This window comes from Athalia rosae, chromosome 3 (assembly GCF_917208135.1).
Source record: "Athalia rosae chromosome 3, iyAthRosa1.1, whole genome shotgun sequence".
Taxonomy (NCBI): Eukaryota; Metazoa; Arthropoda; class Insecta; order Hymenoptera; family Athaliidae; genus Athalia; species Athalia rosae.
In genome coordinates, this window is record NC_064028.1 from 20,974,795 (window position 1) to 20,983,547 (window position 8,753).

The following is an 8,753-nucleotide window of genomic DNA, read 5'->3' on the forward strand; positions in this document are numbered from 1 at the left end:
GGACAACGGATTCGTGTTCCTGAGGTCAAAATACGTAAGAAAAGTGCCATACGATCAATTAAAAAAAATAAAAATTTTCGGCCAAAATTTGAAAAAATCGTAAGGGGTACCCCTTGGAAAAATCTCAAATTTTGGCCGAAAATTTTTATTTTTTAAAATTGATCGTATAGCACTTTTCTCACGTATTTTGACCTCAGGAACACGAATCCGTTGTCCAAATTGAGCTACGATTTTTTCCCTCCGAGATATCCTCAAATTTGTACCAAAAAATGCGAAAAAATGAGGATAACTCGGTCATTTTTGCAGATAGACCAATTTTTCCTCCATATTCGGATTCCGGAGCTCAAAATACATTGATATAGACTAAAAAAGGAATTTTTTATTTTTGACCCGAAAAAGCTGAAAATTGGCGATAACTCGGTCAATTTTAGAGATAGGTCAATTTTTCTTCCAGATTCGGATTCCCGAGGTCAAACTACGTAAGAAAAGTGTAATTCAATCAATTAAAGCAATGATTCGTTTTTTGCTCAAAAATCGAATTGTTTTTTGGTTCTTCAAGAGCAATATCACGTATAATCAGCTCAGGAATACGAATCCGAAAGCCAAAATCATCTAGTCATGCAATAGATCGAGTAATCATTGGGTGGAAAAAATTTTTCACTTGATATTTTGAGGTAGCCCACTCGTCTTTTGAATGAATAATCAATCAAGTGGGGTACTTTGAGCAATAAAATTTTTTTCCAACCCACCCTAATGTACCTACCTAGGCGCACACCTGTGTGTGTGTATCCGGGTACATGGTGTGTGAGGAAAAGTTCGAGCGAATGAAAAGCTTCTCGTAACATCGCCGAGTTACGTATCGGTCCGACGGTGTAAAACTGTGCAAAGGTAGAAATGAAAAATAATATTTCTCTCTCTCTCTCTCCTTGTTTTCCCTCTGTCCACGCAACAATTTTAACTATCGATGAATCTGTCGTGATTGATGAAAGGCTTTCACGATACGTCAGTTTAGATTACGGGCGGAGTGAAATGGGAAGAAAACGAAATAAATAATGTCGAACGAATGGTTTTTTGGTTGAAATAATAATATATCAAAGTTGATGCGCGTACGCGAACGTATTTATAGCGTACCGTCGGTATTATAGCTAGATATACGTCCGTTTTAATCACCTACTGACAGTTGACAAACGGGTATGCCTTAATGATGTTTAATTATTTGACTAAATGCTCCGGTGAATACGAGTTATTCTACGATTTGAGCAATGCACCTGATGCTGGTGAATTCGCGTTTATGTATGTCGGTGATTTTGCCGCCGCTGCGGCGAGACTCGTACCTATAGTTGTGCAAATGTATTCGCTCGTCGTTGCGTCTAACACACCACCAACCCCCGATATCCCCGCACACACCGGTACGCGGTGATTCACGGTGTTGTGTGGTAGTCGGTCCTTGCACACCGTAGTGCCGATGCCGATGCCGATGCCGATGCCGATGCCGATGGCGATGGTGATTTTGCAGCTAAACACTAGCTGCACCCTGCAGAGTTCTCTCTGTACGTTCAATACCTACATCGCGCGGTCTACCGGTATAAATTATTAGTCGATATTTCAGGGGTGACATCACTTCCGGCAATGTGCGCCGATGCTTCCGAAACAAATGATCGATGAGACAGCTCTCAACTTGTCGCTATATCTGCCCTACCTATAACACCCAACCCCCGGCTAAACAACGTCGTCAATTTCGAGCCGCGGGTAGCCCTCGAAACTTTACTCCAAAAAAAACCGGGCGGACAAATTTCCCTCGAAATTTCATACCGATTTCGAAAGTGCGGTTGCATCGGGCCGCCCGATTCGCGATCGTGGAAGAAACGAGGGAAAAGTTTAAGTGCGGATGACGATTGTCGCGACGCCGTTCCCGGGCAAATCGAGCGCGTGGGACGTAACGGTGTGTGGGTGCAAGAAAAAAAAAAAAAAAAAAAAAAGATCGGTAAAAGGTCAAATGTAGCGAGAGAACGGTGAGAATTGAGAATACCATTCCGTTCGGTATGGTGCGGCGTCGTTTTTCCCGAACGTCTGGGAATATCCCCATCCGCGTAGCTGAGACAAAGAAAATGCACTTGCCGTGGGGTGCGGTGCAGCGTTCTTTTATCATCCGCGAGTTCGACTCGGTGTAGTAAACCGTACAGAGCGTATGAAAAGCCGGGCGTAATACAATTTTTCCCAAGAAAATTTATGGTATTGATATATTTTTACCGACGCCCAGGAATAAAATGAAGAAAAAAGATTGAATAATACCGATACGACTCTTCACCGATACCGGATGTCGCGTATATATATACGTATACATACGCTATACTTTGAGGAAAAATCGCACTCACCTTCGCGTCCACATGCTGATCAAAAATCTTTCGCACCAGCGGTGTACCGTATGATATTCTCCTACTTGTGACATCGGCAGCCACTCGACAAGCTCCCAATATCGTCAGCTACTTTCACAAACCCGCGGCTGCAACTCCGGATTGAAGGCCGTGTGGCAATTTTCTAAGCTCGTTTATTTTCTTGCACCTTTTTCTTTTCTTTTCTCTTCTCTCATTTCAATACCCGCTTCGAAAAATCGACGACGGCTTGCGAGAAAGAGAAAATTCCCCCTTCTCGCGAGACTCGAAATTGAAAAATTTCGCCAAAAATATCGTCGTCCTGACGCGAGCACGGGTATCCGTTTCCAGGTACTGTCCTTAGATGGAAACACAAATGAAAAAAGAAAAAAAAAAGATGAAGAAAACTATCGGGTGCTCAAATTACACCGTTTACATATGAATAGACGGAGAAGTTGTAATCGTCGATTGATTATGGGTAGCACGAGGTATGCTTAGGCGGTAATATCGCGGTACGAACGTGTAACGTACAGTATAAACGGTGATGAGATCGTAGGATACGAGAGGATGAATCGGTCGAAGAACCGAGGGGAACGGATGCTTCCGAGGTATAAATGGTCGGAATATGAGCAGATAGGAGAGTTTACGCGATGAAGGTATCGGGTGGCTGTATTCATCGGACGTTATTTATTTTTTTTTTTCTGATTCGTCCCTCCTCTTTTTGCCTATCTGGACATCTGTCGGGCGTGCGAGTTCCTCGGTGCAGCTTGAGCTTCGCCGGCGAGGAAGACGACCCTCGGAACGGCAATTTTAAGCTAATACCGGTAACCAAGAAGGATTAAGGGTCCTTAAGCGTCCTCGCGAGGGGATCGGCAGTCGCGAGCGGAGAAAGGGGAGGGCACTGCGTCTTCATTTTCTCTTATCCTGACGCGAGATCTCACTTTTCTTCCGTTCCGTTCCGCTCCGCCGTCGGCCCTGCCCTCCTCTCGTATTCATCTTCTTCTCCTCTCTTCCGACACATTCTGCGGACTTACCGCCCGCTACCGGTTCCTCTCGTTTCAAAAAGCGCGGTCACGTTTCGCCCCCTCCCCCTCCCCCTCCTCCCCCTCCGAACAAATCTCTTAAGACTTTCCACCTTCTCCGGTGTTGTTGTCTCGCGTAGGTACACGTAGCGACTTTGTGAAGCATTATTTTGCGGGCATACAGATACCGGAGCGTCGAAAACGTCCCTTCGCCGTCGTCGGCTACCGGGTTCGGTACGGAAAAAAAAAATGAGCGTACAATTTGTTTTTCCCTCGCCATTTTCTGCGGCTCGCAAATACGTGACATTCGCATGTTAACGTCATATATTCACGGTAGTTCCCGCCGGCGCGGAGGGACAGGAGAGATTAAATAATTATTCGCAATCACATGCAGCTGGTGCATTACTCTACTGGTATAGATCCTGCCCTCGAACTACCGCCTACACAACATTTATCAAAATACGTTGGTGAACGTTGGTGTGCGCGGGCGCGATTTTTGCACACTGCAACGAAACGCCAGGTTCGACGGTATTAGCTGCGAAACATCGCCGCGTGCAACCCCGAATTTTCGGGGGATGGAACGACCGCCAAGTTTCAACGAATATATATATATATGTATATGTGTACACGCGTTGTATGCGACGCGTATTCGCAGGCGTGTGTGACACGTGAAACCGTAGAACGCAGACGCAGAGACGCGGACAACACGTTTCGCCAAATATACGCATAACTCTTTGACATCGGAGGGGCGGAAAGGGTCGGCGAAAGAGTCGGAGGATGAGGAGGAAGGTGGATCCCGTGCAGCGGATTTTTACCACTACTAATACGTTGCGCCGGTGGTGCTGTTCGTTATTTCATTAATATCAACCTCGTAAATCTTGCGAATGACGGTGAAAAATTTAGCGAACCCGATTTTTGCCGACCACCGTCACCTCCCACCGGTGGATGGTTTTTTTTTTTTCTTTTTTTGTTCTCATTTCCCCTTTTTTCACTCTGTACTCCGGGTATCAAACCCCCGACGAAATTTTTTGCGCCCCCACCCCCCCTCCCCTCTTCCACTATCCTTCCACCGTCCTTCCACCGCATTCTCTTGGCAAGGACGTCTGTACGGAGCCGTAAAAACCATCGACAAGTTTTTACGCCCGGTTCCCCCTTCCCTTCTTTCCGTTTGCCGAAGAATTTCTTTTCGTAATTTTGAACCTTCTCCGGGAGGGGCGGCGACGATGAATTCATCTTCTTGCAATTTTTTTCGATTATTGTCACCGACGACACTCCGGATCTCCGCGTACGTATCGTTGGTAAAAAGCATATTTTTTGTCGCGGTTATTATTCAGGTCGATCGTTCGAACCGTCAGAAATCGTTGCCACGCGTAGACTCCTTCCCGGATCCCGTTGGAAGGTCCTAGATAAATACGGAGAACGTTTCTCCGAGGAATATACCCGGGCTGATTTACCTCATGTAAATATACTTACGAATCAAGGTAAAGGAAGTTGAAAGCTGCTCGGGAGCTTTCACTGACGGCAATAGGAAAAGTTGATTAAAATTCTAATATTTATGCTGAGTATATATATATATATATATATATATATATATATATATATATATATGAGCGTCATTATCATGATCGTCTTCATCTGCAGACCGATTCATCATAAATTGTTTGACTTTCTGTCACATCCAACCTGACCTTAGCCTCTCGTTGATTTATCGCACGGGCGAATCAGCGATAACATGCGCCTCATGTTTCTTTCGATTCGAATTTTTGTTAGTTTTTTTTTCACTTTGTAATCCATCGTACAGCTGTGTTGAAAAAAAAAATAACTTATAGAGTCTAGAACCTCGAGGTTTCGGGCGAGATTTTTCGAAGGGGTTCTCCGATATTTTATCTTTTCACTCTCCCTTTTTTTCCAGCTACTTTTTTTCGCGTATTTTATATTATTCTTAGTTTATTACACACACTCGAAAAGAAATCTCACCGTTTGGCAATTAAATGGTTCCCTTGCCCTTTTTTTAGTCACTCCCCAAGGTCCTACTTCGCGAACACCCCGAGATCTATATCTCTGCTCAGCTACATCTATATCCATCCTTCTTTCATTTTATTTTCTTTTTTTCTTTTCATTTTCTCTCTTTTTCTTTCCCGTGTAACGTACATCGCTTCGTTCGAATCCGGGGCAACAAGGGCGCGTGATGTGTACGTACGCGTTACTGAAATACTGATTTTTTTGGTTTTTTGCCGTTTTTTTTTTTTTTTTTTTCACCAGCAAGGGCGAAAGATATTCGTTCGTGGAACGTATTTAAAAAAATAACAAGATCGAGCTTTGAAACGGAATTTCAATTCGGAACTTTCTCTTTTTGCGTACACGCGTTCGTACCGCGATGGGTGATTTTTCTAATCTCCCTCCCCCTTCCGCCCCCCGCCGCGTTACAGCTCAATTGCTTTTTCACTTTCTAATACGTCCGTCGAAATTGAAGAAAATATCGCGCCTCGCACGTCAATATTTTTTAAAAGTTTTTCTCATTCTCGTCGTCCGTAAATACCCAGCCTTTGTAAAATCTCACTGAAATATGACGAGGGAAAAGTGAAAAAATGAATGGTTACATGCCTCCGAATTAAAATACATAATGAACTATAAATTTTCGACCGAACAAATTAAGGGATCGAGTCCATTAACTTATTTAATGAAAAAGAAAAAAAATAAAACATAATAAACGAATAAATTATCTTCTCTCTCATCCCTTCTCGTACCCCTTGGGAGTAGGGAAAAAAATCACGCGTAGAAAGTTTAAATCTCTGACCATATAATAAGCTTCGCGAGCTTTCAAAATGAGGGAAGAAAATGTGAATTTTCTTCATTTTCTCTCTCTCTCTCTCTCTCATTCTCGTGAGCACCTTTAACTTCGAGGTCGTTCGGGGTGTTGAACAAGCATACTATCCAGCAGTTTTCACTCATCTACCCTTGAAATTGGCTGAAGAATGTACGGTCATTTGACGAAAGCATATTCGGCTCATCAAGTCCGGTAATTCTAACCGTGCGTGAATTTCGATCGGTCGTATCTTCGTAATTTCTTCTTTTCGCGCAGCGCAAGTTTTTCCTTTTCTTCATAGCTCTCCGATCTTGACGCATAGGTGTACAGATGTGAGTTAGTATTCGCGAAATTCTCGCGTGCGTCGAAGGTCCTCCGGTAGGTCGGCAACTTTTTTTTTTTTCTCTCCTCTATTCTTGACGATGAAAAACTTCTTCTTCGGGGCGAATGAAAGTTTATAAAATAGGGAAGCTGGGGCTCCAGGACTCGCGGGGATATATTTGGAATTGCGGAAAAATGGGGCTTTGGTAACTTGATGGCTGAACGCTACTGCGCGGATATTCCGCCGCTGGGCTCCCGCCGATGCTTTTTTCTGGCGTAGAGAAGAAAAAGAAAATAAGAAAAATACAAGTATATAAAAAAAAAACAAAAAAAACAGAAAAATAAGAAACTCTCGCGCCACACGCGCCGCCGCAGGATTGAAATCTCAAAAGCAACGCAATTTTCGTAGTTAGAAAAACTTTTCTTTTATACTTTAGCCGGAAAATCTATCGAACTCGAATCAACTATCGGATCGAAGAAGCTGTCCAAAGAAATTGAAGAATATTTGAGGTCACCTGATCGGTGAGGTCTTGCGGTCCTTTTTTTTCTTCTCGGTACAGAAACCGCGCAGTTTATATTTTTTAACTCAATTCCATTTCTTTCGTCCCCTTTTTTTTTACACTCCTTCAAACTTTCCGCTCGTCCCATTAAAGTCCGAGTGCCGTTAAGGGTGGTTTTTTTTTTTTTTTCTTACCCCTTGTTTGGAACAATTAGACAAATGTTTCCTTCCAACGTTGTTTGACGAATGGATGATTTACATGCTAATTGCGCTCGACTGGTTCCCGTACTTCGAAGGTCAGTTTTTACGGTTTTTTTTTCTTTTTTTTCTCCGCTTACCGTCGGCGTTGCTACCCCGGCGGTGGTTTTCGATGTTGGAAATTTCAGAATACACTAAAAACCGCGGAAGGCAGATACGTTGTGCGATATTAGATTAAGTTTTAATCAGAATTTTTCGCTCGTTCGGACGACTCAACACCACCTCTGGCTCCGCAGGTATAGCAGGGCAGGCTACCGCTGCTGCTGATGCTTGTAATTAAGTTAGCGGGTTTAATTACTTAATTTTTGGATAAGCTGCTAAGAGGAGGAAAATTTATAATGACGATATACTCGTCATACCGTAGTAGCTGATGCGGATTACCAAATTAAACAAATTATAACAATCTTTTTTCTTTCTTTTTTTTTTTGGGGGGCTTTTTCTTTTTTCTCAACAAAAAAGTATAATTTCCGAAAAATTACTTTACGCAATGTCAATTCTCACTTTGTTACACGGAGAATTCAATTATACTCCGTTGAATTTTCACCGTTACATTACGCTCATTGCGATGAACGTAATTTTAAGTAATTTCGTAAACTAATTCTCCGTGGTAAAATCAGCTGGGATTTTGTAAAACGGTGTATGGATTCGACTGGACGTCATTTCTTTTTTCTTCATGTCTGTGCGGGGAAAATTTAATTCAGACAATATTAATCTCGCGAGAATTTCTGTCTCAACAGCTTTAGCTATCGCACTGTTGTGCACCGGCGGTGGTATTATATACACGCCGTAAAAGTGAAAGAACAAAAAATGTTGAAAAAAAAAAGAAACAAGAAAAAGAAAAAGAAAAAAAGAAGCAAACTATAAGCGTTCACCTACTCGTAACGAAATATAATTTGTTGGAAACTGTAATGGGCCTGTCAGAGAGCTGCAGGTTTGTTGTACCAATTTTGTGGATGATGTGGACCGTTTCGTTTTACTCCCACAGTTAAGGTATATTTCTCGTCGGCAGTTGTTGTTGCCGGTGTTATTGTTGTTTAAGAACACAGAGTCGTCGTAGTCGTCTGGACGTAGGGACGTACGGACGGACCTCGTGATCGTCGAATAGCTAGAATGAGGTGGGCGGCAGGCGGGCGGCATAGAAAAACTGTAACTCGCGTTAAATGAGGGCCGGCTGTAGGCAGCAGTCAACCCACCCAGCTAGCGCAGACATCGGCCCCGTAATATCACCGGGAGACCGAGAAATCTTTTGTCAATCCCTCCCTCTTTTCTTCTTTACTTCCATCTTTTGTTCTTTTTACCCATTTTTATTTCTATTTTCATTTATTTCTCTCTGTGAGTCAGAGTTGAGTTATAACTTGAAGCGAACCGGGCGAGACCTGGAAGGCCGCTGATGCCGTTGCGGAGACCCCCAGACAGCGTTATAGTGAAACACGGGGGTCTCGAGGTACTTGAGAAATTCACGCGAGAAACGTTTC